Source organism: Spermophilus citellus (assembly GCF_964194105.1).
Source record: "Spermophilus citellus genome assembly, chromosome: 17".
In the NCBI taxonomy this organism is placed as follows: Eukaryota; Metazoa; Chordata; class Mammalia; order Rodentia; family Sciuridae; genus Spermophilus; species Spermophilus citellus.
Genome location: NC_138199.1, coordinates 31,371,701 through 31,387,596, shown reverse-complemented (window position 1 = coordinate 31,387,596; position 15,896 = coordinate 31,371,701). Strand labels below are relative to the sequence as shown.

At 39.9% G+C, this 15,896-nt stretch overlaps 1 protein-coding gene across 5 annotated transcripts in view; it reads right to left on the bottom strand.

The window, feature by feature from the left end:
- Window positions 1-15,896, bottom strand: part of FAM222B (family with sequence similarity 222 member B) — a 75,754-nt gene that overhangs the window by 35,410 nt on the left and 24,448 nt on the right. Inside the window, exon 1 of one of the 5 annotated variants that reach the window (XM_081270988.1) lies at window positions 13,934-14,163. The exons of the other annotated variants lie outside the window; for them this stretch is intronic. The gene's annotated coding sequence lies outside the window, so the exon portion shown is untranslated. Of the gene's footprint in view, window positions 1-13,933; window positions 14,164-15,896 lie in introns of those variants that run through there. 5 annotated transcript variants of the gene reach the window in all.

The following is a 15,896-nucleotide window of genomic DNA, read 5'->3' as shown; positions in this document are numbered from 1 at the left end:
CCTGAATAACATTTTCTCCAGGGTCTATACTTCAAATTCTCTCCCCACCTCCACCTATGTGATTTGGCAATTCTTCACTGTGAGACATGCACACACCTTATTTTATCCTTGTGATAAAGAATTTCACCACTGGAAATGTTCTAAAAGAAAGGATTATCCAGAAGGAGTCACTATCAATGACCCTCTTTACACCTGATATTCAATGCCATCTCTACCTGATATGTTCACATTTTGTGTGTGTGTGTGTGTGTGTGTATGTGTGTGTGTGATGCTGGAGGTGGAACCCAGGGCCTAAGCATTTATTCTTTAGTTGTAGATGAACACAATACCTTTATTTAGTTTTTATGTGGTGCTGAGGATGGAACCCAGTGCCTCATGCATGCTAGACAAGTGCTTTTCCTCTGGGCCACAAGCCCAGCTTTTTTAATAAGAACTTTTCAAGGTCTCTCTTTGTAACCATATGCAGAACCTCATGAATTGTCATGCAAACTTCCCTGCTCTTAAGTTTCAGAAAGTCTGCTAAATAACAAGAGTAAAACAGAGTTTTGACTTATTCCTCCTATTACACAAAAAGTTTCAAATAAACTCAGGAACTTTATCTTCAATTTTCTAAAAAGTACCCATTATAGCTGGCTTCTCCATTTTCACACCAACAGCAGGTGGCCAGCAGGGTCTTGGCTATTCTACAGCAGTATGTTTTTCAGGAACAGCCAATGAAGAGCTTTAAAGTAGTACAAGGATGATGTTTATCACTCCTTCTTTCCCCTTCCTTTGTATTTAGTGTGATCTAGGAAGTTTTGGAGGAAGAACAAGTGTACTAGGCCATTCCCCAAGCAGTCATGATCAATTTATTCCCCTACTTTAAATAAACACTAACTAAACAGGCTCTCAAAATACACTGACATATAAATTAAAGATTAAAAAAGAAATGAAGGCCCCGCAGCCCCGCCTGCAGGCGGTGGGCTGGGAGGTTGTTTCTGTTCAGGTCTTGGGAGCGATCAGACCCTGGTGCTGCGGTCGCTGCTTGTACCTCTCATAGGCAGCAGGGAACACTCAGGTCGAGGACCCTCTTGTAACCGCGACGCTTGCCTCTGTTCCCTGCCCAGATACCTCGACCCCTGCCCTTGCCCCGGTGCCACCCACCGACAGAGGGACGCCTGCGCCCCCCCCCCCACCACTGCGACTGGTTCCTGTGTCGCTTCCCCAGGGCCTGGACTCCATTCTTGCCTGCGTGCCTCAGGACGGAAACCCCTTCCTAACCCTGCCCGTTGGGACCGCGACCCCTATCCTGGATCCTCGACCCCTATCCTGGATCCTCGCGCCTTTCGCGATGGCGACCTTGGCCCAGAGTCCCCTCCCCGCCCCTCCGCCCCCAGCGAGGCCCTGGGTCTGGAAGACTGGCTTTTGCAAGTGAGGAATGTGGACGAAGGGTTGGATCAGAGAAACTAAAGGTGTTTTCAGTAGCTCCTGAGCGGGGTCCAGGAAAACTCCGTGCGATTTCAACGAGAATGGAAAGACTTCCAAAACAAGAATGTCTTAACCCTCCCTTGATCAATTTTAGGGGGGAAACCACAAAGCATTTCCTTTAAGCTTATTGCCTGGTTTTCTGTATCCTTGCTCTTGATGATATATATCATACATGAATTATTTCAAATTTTGTGGTCCCCCTCCCCCGTCCCCATTAAAAAGGCGTTGGGCTAAGGGAATGTGACTTAGTACTAGAGTGCTTGCCTAGCCATGGGTTCTCCCCTCAAGCACAGGGGGGGAGACTATTCTGGATTTGAGCTTTGGGTTCTGCCCCTAGCATGGTGGAGGGTTTGAGTATGTCTATTCGTGGTCTTTGTTTACCTGTGCTGCTTGTTCCTTCCTATCCATGATGTTCAAATTCTGACAGTTCTACATTTTGGAAGAAAGCCTCCTGGACTCCTCCCCCCTTATATTGGGTAGATGTGTAATGCCATCCTTGTAATACCTGTCACATCCGAAAAAAATCGCAAATATTCATAGCTATATTTTTACAGATAATAATCACCTAAGATTGAGTTTTCCTCTAATATTGAAAGCATATATGATAATTCAGGAGAAAAAAATGAATTAAAACATTTCTCCCTCTCCCTAGTATGTTTGCCTTCTGTTACTATCCATCATTCATAGTGCCAACAAGCATTTCCTTAAAAATTTTTGTCACCACCTTTTCATTAAAAGTCTTCACTGGTTCCTTGAAAAAAAAAAAAAAAGAAATGAAAATACACTGCCACACTCCTTGGCAACTTATTCTCAAATTTTTATGCAATTATGTACAAGGAAACTGATAAATCCTTAGGATAATAGCTTAGCAACAAAAGACACTTAAGGCGAGCAACATCTGAAATGAAAGTAGCAGCAAACCACCAGAAGATCTAGTAAAAGTCTCGGCTGAAATAAACTTTGTCTTTTGCACTTTAAGTAGATAAGATTTTGCTTAAAAACTAATTACTTTGCATGATAACCATTAAAAACCAATACTAAACAGAAAGTTTAAAGGAAAATAACAAAGGGGGCTGTTTATGGCTCAGTGGTACAGTATATGCCTAGCCCATGTGAGGTACTGGATTTGATTCTCAGCACCACATAAAAACTAAATTAATAAGGGATGGGGATATAGCTCAGTTGGTAGAGTGCTTGCCTCCCATGCACAAAGCCCTGGGTTCAATCCCCAGCAATATATATATATGTATGTATGTATGTATGTATTGTGTCCATCTATAATTAATAAAAATTTTTTAAGAAAGTAACAAAGGGACCTAGGAGACAGCTTTAAAGAAAAGACAAGTTATTTCCCTTCTTCTATACTTCTTCTACCTACCAACAGTTGTTTCCAAAGATATCTGCAACTATGTACTAGAAGAAGGTTCTGATATTGCTATGGAGCTAGAAAAATGTCCTTAGCATCCTACTTATTTTAAAGGGCAGCCTCAGCAACTGTGAGGCGCTAAGCAACTCAGTGAGATCCTGTCTGGGGATGTGGCTCAGTTGTCGAGTGCCCCTATATTAAATCCCTGGTACTGGGCTGGGGATGTGGCTCAAGCGGTAGCACGCTCGCCTGGCATGCGTGCGGCCCGGGTTCGATCCTCAGCACCACATACCAACAAAGATGTTGTGTCCGCCGAGAACTAAAAAAAAATAAAAATATTAAAAATTCTCTCTCTCTCTCTCTCCTCTCTCACTCAATTCTCTCTCTCTTTAAAAAAAAAAAAAAAAAAAGATGTTCTGTCTGCCAATAACTAAAAAATAAAAAAATATATTTAAAAAAATGATTATACTGCATAAAACAAAAGGGTGTTATGACATAATTTCATTTAAAATAAATAAATAAATAAATCGATCAATCAATAAATCCCTGGTACCCATCTCTCCCCAAAAAAGGGAAGTAAGTACAATCAAAAGGTGCTCAGGATTGCTCAGTGGTAGAGTGCTTGCCTAACATGTCCAAAGGCCTGCCCAGGATTAGATTCCTAGCACCCCCAAATTTTAAAACAATAAATAACAAAATACAATTAGCACATACATTGTTTATTTTTTTTGTGATGAGCAACAGTGAAGGCTATGATCTCAAAATATAAAACTCCATTAAGGCTAATGGATTCCTAATAGATTTGTTTTAATATGATCCTGCACAGCTCTCCAAAAGGAGAATGTGTTCTAATTTTGTGATGGATCTTTACAGTGTTTTGACCTCCTGTCTAAAAGAGATCTAGGAAAGAATGGCAGTGGAGGGAAGGATTGAAATGTGCCATACTGGTTATTAAAATCCATCAAGTTCCTACTTCAGCCTTAAGATAACTGCAGCCAAAAACTGACTTGCAAGTAATTATTACCAATATCTGCAATAAAAGTTAATTGGACATAACTGAACTAATGCCCTAATCGGAGGGAGACTGCAACTGGTGAAAAGCCCATTCTTCCTGCTCCTTCCATCTGATAGCAAATGAAACTGCTAATGATAATTTGTGGATGAACAGGAAATTGCTCTCATAGTTTTCTCACTGAAATCACTCAGCAATTCCAGCTAATGCCTAGCATGTTAGCAGGAGGAAAATCATTAACCAGTACTTCCTTTGATAAAAATGAATATTGGGCCAGGGTTGTGGCTCAGTGGTAGAGTGCTTGCCTAGCACATGAGAGGCGCTGTGTTCAATCCTCCACACCACATAAAAATTAAATAAAGGTACTGTGCCCAACTACAACTAAAACAAAATATTTAAAAAAAAAAAAAAAAGATTAGGGCTGGAGTTGTGGCTCAGTTGTAGAGCACTTGCCTAGCATGTGTGAAGCCCTGGGTTTGATTCTCTCAGCACCATATATAAATTAAATGAAAAACATAAAAGTCCATCAACATCTTTAAAAAAAAAAGATGAATTTTAAAAATAACCAAGCACATTAAGGCTGAGGGTTGCTAAGAATTGTAAATTCCCCCAGGACACCCTAAGTAAGGCACTGCAGTCTTATTCCCATGCCCTAGTACTATGTACTGTATACACCCCTGTGCCACTACTGTGTACTAGAAAGAAGACATATTATGCAAGAACAGAAGCTACTATAATAATACATCTTTTTTTTTTTAGAGAATCCTGGATAATCTCACTGTCAGATAGGCAAGTGGCATTGTTAATCTGCTTCAACAAGAAAACTCAAAATCAATTTTGAGTGGACTTTGGATATGACAGATTTCTGCTGCCTGGCTCATCTACCTCCACTTCTACTCAAAAACCATGCCCTTTCTCATGGAATTTAGTATTAGATACATTCTTTTTTCAACTGTGTCGATAGCCCTAGAGAACTAAGCCCTACAGAACTAAGGGTATAGTAGGTCTCAAGCACTCACTCCAATTTTACAGAACAGGGCAATTATGGTTTGCTTTTTTAAAAAAAAAAAAAATTTGTTTTGGGAAGTTTCTTGGGTGGGTATGCTATGGACTGAACCCAGGGGCATTTAACCACTGAGTCACATCACAAGCCCTTTTTTTTTTTTTTTTGAAGACAGGGTCTCATTAACTTGCTTAGGGCTTTGCTCAGTTGCAGAGGTTGGATTTGAACTTATGATTTTCCTGCCTCAAACTCTGGAGTCACTTAGATTACAGGCATGTACCACCATGCTCAGCCAATTATGTTCTTTATATCAACAGTTACCTGCAATATAGGCAGAAGACAGGTACCCTACACTGAGGGGACAGAAGGTAAAATAGAAAAGCAGGTACAAAATGCTACCTCCACTTATTTTTTGTTGGGTGGTTTGAACTCTATTCTGGCACAAGATTGCCAGATATTAATACAATCAGAACTTTTCCATAGAAGCAACTAGATCAGAGACCCACTTAGTATGCTTTCAGTAAGTTACTTTGGAAGGTTCAAGGTCATGTTTTCTGGTCATTAATAAAAACACACTTGTGGGCAGGAGAAATAGCTCAGTGGCAGAGTACTCTCACCTAAAACTCTGGGTTTTATTCTTAGCACCAAAGGAGGGGGGACACTCTCCATGTGAAATATGGAAAAATATAGGATTAGCTCACTTAAGATGTAAAAGATACAAAACAATTTTTATAGTCAAGGATCTAGAAACTCTAATATGGATAGAAAAGGCAAACTAAGTTTAGCCTGAAAAAAAAAAAAAAACTTAGTAAGGATATTATTCATTCACTCCCCAATTACCTACTATGCATCAGTATTGTGATAATACCATGTACTGGGAAAACAAATATGACAAAATCCCTGGTGAAAAGTTGTTTGAAAATCCAAAGAATGAGGGGCTGGGGCTGTAGCTCAGGGGCAGAGCGCTTGCCTAGCATGCGTGAGGCACTGGATTTGATCCTCAGCACCACATAAAAATAAACAAATAAAATAAAGGCATTCTATCCATCTACAACTACCAAAAAAAAAAAAAAAAAGAAAAAAAGAAAGAAAGAAAAAAGAAAAAAAATCCAAAGAATGAAACATACTTCAAGGGACTAGTGATTAAGAAGAGAATAACACAGGTCACTGAAAGTTCAACAGTAGCATAACACTAGAAGTACTGAAGCAAAAGCAATGACCATTCATCAAGAATGATGGAAAAGGTTTTAGTTGCCTTTAACTTTTCATCTCTTTGATACCCCTTTCCTTTTTTTTTTCTTTTTTTCTTCTTCTTCTTCTTCTTCTTCTTCTTTTTTTTTTTTTTTTTTTTGTAGTTGCAAAGGGGCAGCATGCCTTTATTTTATTTCTTTATCTTTATGTAGTGCTGAGGATCGAACCCAGTGCCTCACACATGCTAGGCAAGTGCTGTGCCACTGAGCTACAGCCCCAGCCCTTAATTTTTTTTTTTTTAGTTGTAGTTGGACATAATACCTTTATTTCACTTATTTATTTTTATGTGGTTCTGAGGATCAAACCCAGAGTCTCACACGTGAGAGGTGAGTGCTGTACCGCTGAGCCACAATCTCAGCCCACCCTTTTCCTTTTAGTGTAAATTAAGACCTATTTCTTACATAGGAAGTGTGAAGACAAAATGGCAAAGGTAAAAGGTGCTTTAACTTAAACTTGTGGAAGAATCAAAAAAAATTTATGACTGATATGCTTCTCTGAAGCAATGCAGATGTTATCTAAATCACCTAATTTCTGCAAATGGCATCAAGTCTGATTTTAATTTAGTTTAGCAACTGATCTTCAAAAGCACTTTGCTAATGCAAAGAATTAGTGATTGGTCATCACAGAAACCTTGCCTTTTAAAAATCTTTGTTATACCAGGCGTGGTGGAGCACACCTGTAATCCCAAAGACGTGGGAGGCTAAGACAGGGGGATCACAAGTTAAGGCCAACAACTTGGTGAAACCCTGTCTCAAAATTAAAAATGAAAAGGGCTGGGGATGTGGTTCAGTGGCTCAGGATTTAATCTCTGGTACCAAAAGAAAAAACATAATCCCAGTTATTCAGGATGCTGAGGCAGAATCATTAGTTTGAAGATGGCATTAACAATTTAGTGAGACATGTCTCAAAAAAAAAAAAATTTAAAAAGGACATAGCTTGATGATAAAGTGACTCTGGGTTCAAGCCCCAGAACCAACACCCAAAGAAAAAGCTCTTGGCTACATTACCTACTGATGAGTTGAACAACCAGAGAAAGAAAACAAATTTCTAGAGGTCAGTTTATTGAGTTAGAAAATCACAGTTAAAAATGTTATATCTGGGGCTGGGGATGTGGCTCAAGCGGAAGCGCGCTCGCCTGGCATGTGTGTGGCCCGGGTTTGATCCTCAGCACCACATACAAACAAAGATGTTGTGTCTGCCGAAAACTAAAAAATAAAAAATATTAAAATTCAAAAAAAAAAATGTTATATCCACTGCTTAAAATTATGGCCTTGAAGCTCAAGACAGTAGTATACACCTGAAGTCCCCCTCTACTCAGGAAGCCAACATGGAAAGACTGCTTGAGCCCAGGAGTTCAAGATCAGCCTGAGCAACACAACAAGACTCTGTTATCAAAGATAAATAAACACACACCCTTGCAAATATCTTTGGATTTTACCTGTCTATATCTTGCCTATTTGCCCTTCTCCAAGAATAAAGATCTGACTCTACTAGTTGATCAGGAATGAACCCTTAATTCAAGTTCTTTCCATATCTTGGTAAAGATAACTCTCCCACCCTTTTCAGCTAGGTGGGAATGTTAAAATTCAGTATATGACTGAATTTGATCTATTCAGCCCCAGTGCTCTCTTCCTGATATCCATCAGCATCAAAATATAATAAAATTTCAATTTGCTCTTTCTTTTATATATCTATCTTTTATGCCCCCAGTACCTCATCCTGAACCTTTTTCACCCTTTTTTTTTTTTTGTGTGTGTGTGTGTGGGAGGTGGGGATGGGATGGGGGGATTGCTAGGGATTGAACCCAGGGTCTTATGCATGTAAAGCAAGCACTCTACCTACTCAGCTATATCCCCAGCCTTTTCATCCCCATGTGTGGTGTGTGTGTGTGTGTGTGTGTGTGTGTGTGTGTTTTGCTGGGGATTGAACCCCAAGACCTCATACATGCTAAGCAAAAAAGCTAACACTGAAGTACATAGCCAGCTCCTATTTTCTTTCTTCTCTTGTTAGGTAATAACATCCTGGATTCCCTTGACAACCAGAAAAATAAAAAAGAATCTTTCAGGGTAGAGATAGGAACATGTTAAAAACAATTTATTTTTTGCAGTACTGGTGAACAAATCCAGGGCCTTGCACATGCTAAACATGGGCTCTACCACAGAGCTAGCTACATTCCTAGTCCGAAATAATTTTTTTTCTAATATATTTTTGGTTGTAGAAGGACACAATACCTTTATTTTATTAGTTTATTTTCATGTGGTGCCAGGGATGGAACCTAATGCCTCACATATGCCAGGCAAGCGCTCTACCACTGAGCCATAACCCTGGTCCACCTGAAATCATTTTTAATAAGGATTCAGAAAGTTATTGTTGAAAATAGTTGAATACATTAGGAATTCAGAGAAGGGAAAAATCTGGAGACCATGGCTCTGGGTCTGGTATCACTACCAAATCACTAAGTTATCTGGACCCTAAGAGCATGCTTATTTAACTCAATGGATGAAAACTAATCAAGACATTAAAATTTTTATATTAATACTAGATATGATTCTTAAGCTAAAGAAATGATCTTTTTTTTTTTTTTAGGTAAGGGATGAGGGAAAGTTTATCACTGAGCTATATCCCTAGCACTTTCAAGGTCTCACTAAGTTGCTTAAGGCCTCTCTAAACTACTGAGGCTGGCCTCGAACTTATGATCCTCCTGTCATAGGCTCCCAAGTCACTGGGATTACAAGCATGGGCCATTTGCCCAGCTTGTCTTAACCTTTTGTGAGCTGTTATGTAATTATGCTCTACAATACCACATGTAATTTCAAAATAAAATATGTACTCAAAGTTCCAAAAAAATCCTTTCGGCCGGTCCAACTTTTTCTTTTACATTATAAATTTACAGATAATGAAAGTTCTGTAAAGTTCTGTTTTTGTTTGGCCAGATATTTGATAATTAATATCTGGCTAAACAAAAAACATTGTGCAGTGTTATAGAATGTTAACATATAGAACAAGGGGCTGGGGTTGTAGCTCAGTGGTAGAGCACAACCAATGAACAAGTTATGTACTTGAGTTTATATTTAAAAAATTATTTTGTAGTCAGGCATGGTGATGCATACCTGTAATCACAGCAATTTGGCTGAGGCAGAAGGACCACAAGTCAAATGCCAGTCTTTCCAATTAAGTGAAATTCTGTCTTTAAAAAAAATAAATAAATAACAACCTTAGGGTTGGGGTTGTGACTCAGTGGTAGAGCGTTCACCGAGCATGCATGAGGCCCTGGGTTCAATCCTCAGCACCACATAAAAATAAAATAAAGGTATTGTGTCCACCTAAGACTAAAAAAATAAATAAATATTATATATATATATATATATATATATATATGAATGCATAGGGGGCATATATATACCTATAATCCCAGAGACTCAGGAAGCTGTAGCAAGAGGATCACAAATTTGAGGCCAGTGACAGCAATTTAGAGAGGCCCTAAGAAATTTCTTAAGACCCTGTCTTAAAATAAAATTTTAAAAAAGGGCTGGGGATGTAGGTCAGTGGTAAAATGTCTCTGGGTCCAATCCCCAGTATAAAAATTACAGTAAACCTGACATGGTGGCGCACACCTGTAATCCCAGTGGCTGGGGAGGATGAGGCAGGAGGATTAAGAGTTCAAAGCAGCATCAGCAATTTAGCGAGGCACTAAGCAACTCAGTGAGATCCTGTCTCAAAACACTAAATAGGGCTGGGGATGTGACTCAGTGGTTGAGCACACCTGGGTTTAATTTCTAGTAGCAAAAAATAAAATAAAATACTAATAAAAATTTTAAAGGCTGGGAATGTAGCTCAGTGTTTATGTGTCCCTGGGTTTTATTCCCAGTGAGAAGCAGGTGGGGAGGTAACTTTATTTTGAATGGCTGTAACAATCCCATAATGCAGGAAGTATCAAACACATTCTAGGTAATTAATTCAGTGATCTTTTCCTCTTTCACTGCCAGATTGAACAGCTTTGAGGATAATCTCCCTTGCTCTCCCAGAGCTCACTTGCAAGATTCATTATTTATGCCCTCATTTGTTTACTTTGTCCTATTTTTTCATATATTCAGGCTCACAGGCAGTGTTATCACTAGCCTGTTTCCAAAATGAATGTATTAGTTCATTCCCTACTAGTTATAAAAAAAAAAAAGATAATGGAACACAGTAGTGTCTTAAAATTGGGAGAGCAATCCCACCCGCCAGTTGATCCAAAAGAGAAGTTAATGACAATGCTGGCCCAGATTACCAAAAGCTAAATTATTTTGGCTGAAGTGAAACCCATACATCATTCTGGTCCTTTATTTTGAGCAATACATACACACAACCAACAAGGACTCTTAAAGGGCAGTGTCATTAAAAGGCAGCTCTGGCCCTCACCAAGAGTAGACTTATAAACTAGGGAGGATTAAAATGATTGAGATGCAATCTGCCTAGCAACCATTCTTTAGGAAGACATAAGTAACTCAGAAGCAATCAATGCCAGGACCTTATCTGAGTGATAAACAAATTACAGACTATACCAAGCCTTCTGCCCTTAAAATCCAGACTCACAACAAACAACTTCCACAAAAGCCTAGGGGTGTGAGGGTTTAAAACACTTGGGGATGTGGCTCAAGCGGTAGCGCGCGACCCGGGTTCGATCCTCAGCACCACATACCAACAAAGATGTTGTGTCCGCCGAGAACTAAAAAATAATAAAAAAATTCTCTCTCTCTCTCTCCCCTCTCTCACTCTCTCTTTAAAAAAAAAAAAAAAAAAGATTGCTAAAGAAAATTAAATCAGCTACTTTAACCTTAGCAGCACTATGTCCTTCAACCTAAGAAATTATAAGCCACTGCTTCAGATAATTGTTTCCTTGCAAAGGACTAAATGTGAGAGCTTCCAAGCTCCTTAAAGGATACCAGGAGATCAATGTAAATACACCTATCAATAGATATATATAGCCTTTTATCTCCTTGGTAAAATTCTTCACAGAACCTAATTACTGCACCGTGCAAAATACTGATTACACAAATCAGTCAAAAAAACAGAAAAAAGCCAGGTGTGATGGCATACACCTGTAACCCAGCAACTCCAGAGGCTGAGGCAGGAGGATCACAAGTTCAAGGCTAGCCTCAGCAATTTAGCAAGACCCTCAGCAACTTAGCAAGATCCTGTCTCAAAATAAAAAATAAAAAAAGACTGGGATATAGCTTGGTGGTTAAGGCACCCCTGGGATCAATTCCCAGTATCCCCCCCCCCAAAAAAAAAAAAAGATAAAAAAATACAGTGAGCAGTTTTGGCTCAGCTGTAGAGCCTAGCACATTCAAGGTGCTGGATTTGATCCTCAGCACCACATAAAAAGAAATAAATAAAATAGATATTGTGTCCATCTACAAATAAAAAAAATTAAAAATAATAAAATAAAGGTATTATGTCCAACTAAAAATTTTTTTAAATACAATGAGCAAAATGTAATATAATTTTATAAATTAATTGCTCTATCTATGGGTTGAGGAAAAATATAAAACACATAGGATATCAAATAGGAAGGCAACTTGTTTGTTTGGTAGAAACAAGTTGAAATGCTATATAGCTTCCAAGTCCTTTTTTGGTCACTTCCCCAAGATGCTACATCTTCAACATCAAAGTGTACTTTATATACTAGCTAGTATATAAAGCTTAAATCAGTGATTTTTAACAGTTCATTCTCAGTAATAAGTTAGGTAAGACAACGTCTGAGAAATCTTTTCCCTCCCAATTTAAACATAATTCATGGAGCCCATTAGTATAAATGAGTAATAAATTAAAAACCCAAATGCAACATAAGATTACTATGAATCTACTTTTTTTTACACAATTCCATACTAAGGCTATTTGAAGTTATATTTGTGATATTATATATATAAATAGATACCTATATCAATATATCATTGTTTATATATGGTTTCCTAATACTATTTATTTCCACAACTGTTGTTTTTTGTTGTTGTTTTTTGGGGGTTTTTTTGGCATCAGGGATTGAACCCAGGGGTGCTTAAACACTGAGCCACATTCCCAGTCCATTTTTTGTATTGTATTTAGAAACAGTCTCTCGGACTTGTTTAGGGCCTAGCTAAATTGCTAAGGCTGGCTTTGAACTCTTGATCCTCCTGTCTCGGCCTCCCAAGCTGCTGGGCATGCACCAACACACCAAGCCTGACATGGTATTTTTGTCCCACCATCCCTATTCTTTATAAAACTTGCTTTCACCCCAAATTACTCCTGATTTAAGATCCAATAAATCAAGGCAAGAAAAAGTACTCATCTACCTAAAACTGTATTTAAGTCAGTTCTAGTGCTATCAATTCTGTCTTTAAACCTGGACTCCGGTTAAAAAATCTTTTGGAAACTGAACCTAGATTACAAGAATAAACTATGAATCACTTTAATTAATATTTACCAGTATTGCAAAAAGAGAGAGAGAGAGAGAAAGATTCATCCCTTCTGACATTGTAGCTCTTTGCTAATCAACATAAAAATAAACCTGCTCCAAACACCTTCAGTTGAAAATGCCCAGTTAAAGCAAGGAAACACTGCCACCCAACATATGCACACTAGATGAACATCATACCCTTTGTTTCTAACATCATAAGTTTTGGATATTCAACCTTCAATTGGTAACTTTCCTCTCAATTTAAAACATAATGAGGGGGCTGGGGATGTGGCTCAAGCGGTAGCTCGCAACCCGGGTTCGATCCTCAGCACCACATACCAACAAAGATGTTGTGTCCGCCGAGAACTAAAAAATAAATATTAAAAAAAAAAAAAAATCTAAAACATAATGAGGTTTTTGTTTTTGGCTGGGATGAGACACATGTCCCCCAGAAAAGATCCATAATTTACCGAAGCAAAGGAATTCAAAAAGAGAAATATCTAAACTGTAGTGTTATAGCCATTCAATTTCTTAAAAGTTGAGGGAGAAGAACCTTTAAAAAATATATGAATGAATTAAAATCTATTTAGATTTTTTCCTTAGGTTTGATTTTGGTTTCATATAAATATCCCCCTGGGAACCTATAAGAAATTTACCAGCAGAGAAACAGTTTAAGACTTTAAATTTCAATAACAGCAAGGTAACTTTGCCAGTTCTAGCTCGGTTTCTCCTACAGAACTGACCTACTACACAAAGCCGGCAACAATGTAGTCCAGAGATGAGACCTGAGCAGAGTTAATAGCTAACAACTATCAGGGTTTCCTTTAACCACCATTTGATAGGGGATGATCCCTTTTTCTACTAAGACCTCCTCCCCTTTCAGATTGTTGTTGCTGATTAAGGCAATCCCAAAGAGGAAAATGATGAAGACAGCCTAAATGAACACGGATGCTGCACAGTTGCAAAAACCCACTTCTACCTTGCTTTTTGCTTTTTCCTTGCGGTTTACTGCAAAAATTGACTGACTCTCTCTCTCTCTCTCTCTCTCACACACACACACACACACACACACCCAAAAAAAGCTCCCCTTTTTTTGTGCATTTTACTATGCGACCGATATCGACACATCAGTCAAAAGATGAGTCCTGAATTTCTTTACCCAGCTACAGGGGATGAAGGAAAGGAAACAAGAATGAAGGCTATAATTATAATTGGAAAACCAAAATATACTGATAGGATGTGGAGATGTTACTTCCCACTCCATTTACCCTTTTCTTACAAGGTTAGGTCAGCCGAACTCCGGGTCACGTTAAAAAAAAAAAAAAAAAGCGCGCGCACGCGCGTGCACACAAAAACACACACACACACACACACACACACACACACACACACACGCGCGCGCGCGCACGCACACACCTTGCACCCAGGAAAGGAGGTGAGGTTCGTTCCACAGCACTCAGAAGGACTCCAGGTTCCGCCCCGCCTGTCTGGGACAGCTCAGCCCTGCTCGCCCCCACCCAGATAAGGTGAAGGGGCTTCCAGAGGGAAGCAGGGGGAGGGGGAGACGGCTACTCCGGGTGCCAGGCTCTCAAAGAGCGCAGCACTCGGCGGTGCGCCGACACCCCCTCCCCCAGCCGGCTGCTGCTTGCTCCCCTCCGCCGCCGGAAGCCAACCCCGCCCCCTCAACTCCATTCCAGCTCTCAGCGAGCCCCCTCCAGTCCCATAGCCAATGGTGAGCCAGGGAACCAACAGAGCGACTTGCCGTGCAGCCAACTGGGGAGGCCCACTGGGAGGTCAGTCGCCCGGGATAGGCCAGCTACCCGCGGCCCCGGTACCTGTTCAGCTCCTCTTTGTTAGCGCTGCCCCTCTCTCTAGTGGCCCCCACCCCAAAGCTGGGAGCCAAGCATTTCGCAGCTGGGCCAGGTGATGTCTTTCCCTTCTGCTCCCCCACGCACTGCTAGCCAAAGTACTAGGAGTGATCCCCCACCATTACCGAGGCACTCTTAAGAGTGCCTCAGACTTCCAAGCAATTGCCATCAAGAAACATCGATAGTAAAAATAGCGTTCTCCAGGCCTCTCTCACTGCCCTCCAGGTCTCTCTCACTGCCCTCCAGGTTCATCAACTGCTAGTCCTCAAACAGCGGACAGATTTAGGTTTACATATTAAAACGCACGCCTGTAATCCCAGCAGCTCGGGAGGCTGAGGCCGGAAGATCACAAGTTCAAAGCCAGCCTCAGCAACGGCGAGGTGCCAAGCAATCAGTGATTCAATACACCCCCCTACATAAAAAAAAAAAAAAAAAAAAAAAAAGCTCACATCAGTCCTCCCTGTCAGAAAGTCCTGCTTCCCAAGAGCAGAAATGAAGGAATAAAGAGCGCAACTGGGAAAGTCTGTATCTGCAAGTTGGAGAGGAACACATCAAATAATCTGCTAAAAACAAAAATGCAAATATATCAAAACATACACACAACTGGTTCCAACCCGTGTCACATACAAGACGTCTACCTTCAATTAAACCAAAGATAACCACTCCCTGAGCAGGTTTCACACAATCAGAACCATAACCATATTCCATCCTAGTATTAGTAAAAACTCACAGCAGCAACTGCCAGGCCACCACATAAATGAATTTGCAACAAAATGTTTATTACTAATGCCAGGCTTATGGGCATAACACTGCTGAGATGGAATGTATAAAGACTGTAGAAGATTTTCTTAGATGCAGTAGTGGAGTACATAGGACTCATTAAAAAAAAAAAAAAAAAAAAGGAGGCTATGACAGAGGATCACAAGTTGCAGGCCAGCCTGGACAACTTAGAGACCCTGTCTCAAATTTTTAAAACTATCCTCAAACAAGAAAAAAACCATTTTCCCAAATCTAGGGAAACATCTTATTTCAATTATTTTTCCAGACCCATACCTCCACAGAATGAGAAAGTGTTTTTCACAAGTGAACAGAAAGCAGATCCCTGATTGTCTAGGGTTGGGGATGTGGAGGGTACTTTCTGGGGTGTAGGACTATTTTGCATCATTATATGACCCTAACGTTATCAAAATTAAACAAATATACACTTAAAGTGGATGAATATTAATCTACATAAATCATACCTTAATAAAACAATTGGGGGGGGGGACCAGGGATTGAATTCAGGGGCACTCAACCACTGAGCCACATTCCCAGCCCTATTTTGTATCTCACTTAGAGACAGGGTCTCACTGAGTTGCTTGGCGCCTTACTTTTGCTAAGTCTGGCTTTGAACTTACAATGCTCCTGTCTCAGCCTTTAGAGCCTCTGGGATTAAAGGCCTGTGCAACCACACTTGGCTACTTTGTCATTTTTGCCCAGTCTTCTTGCAGTTGTGAGGTGTTAAATACCTA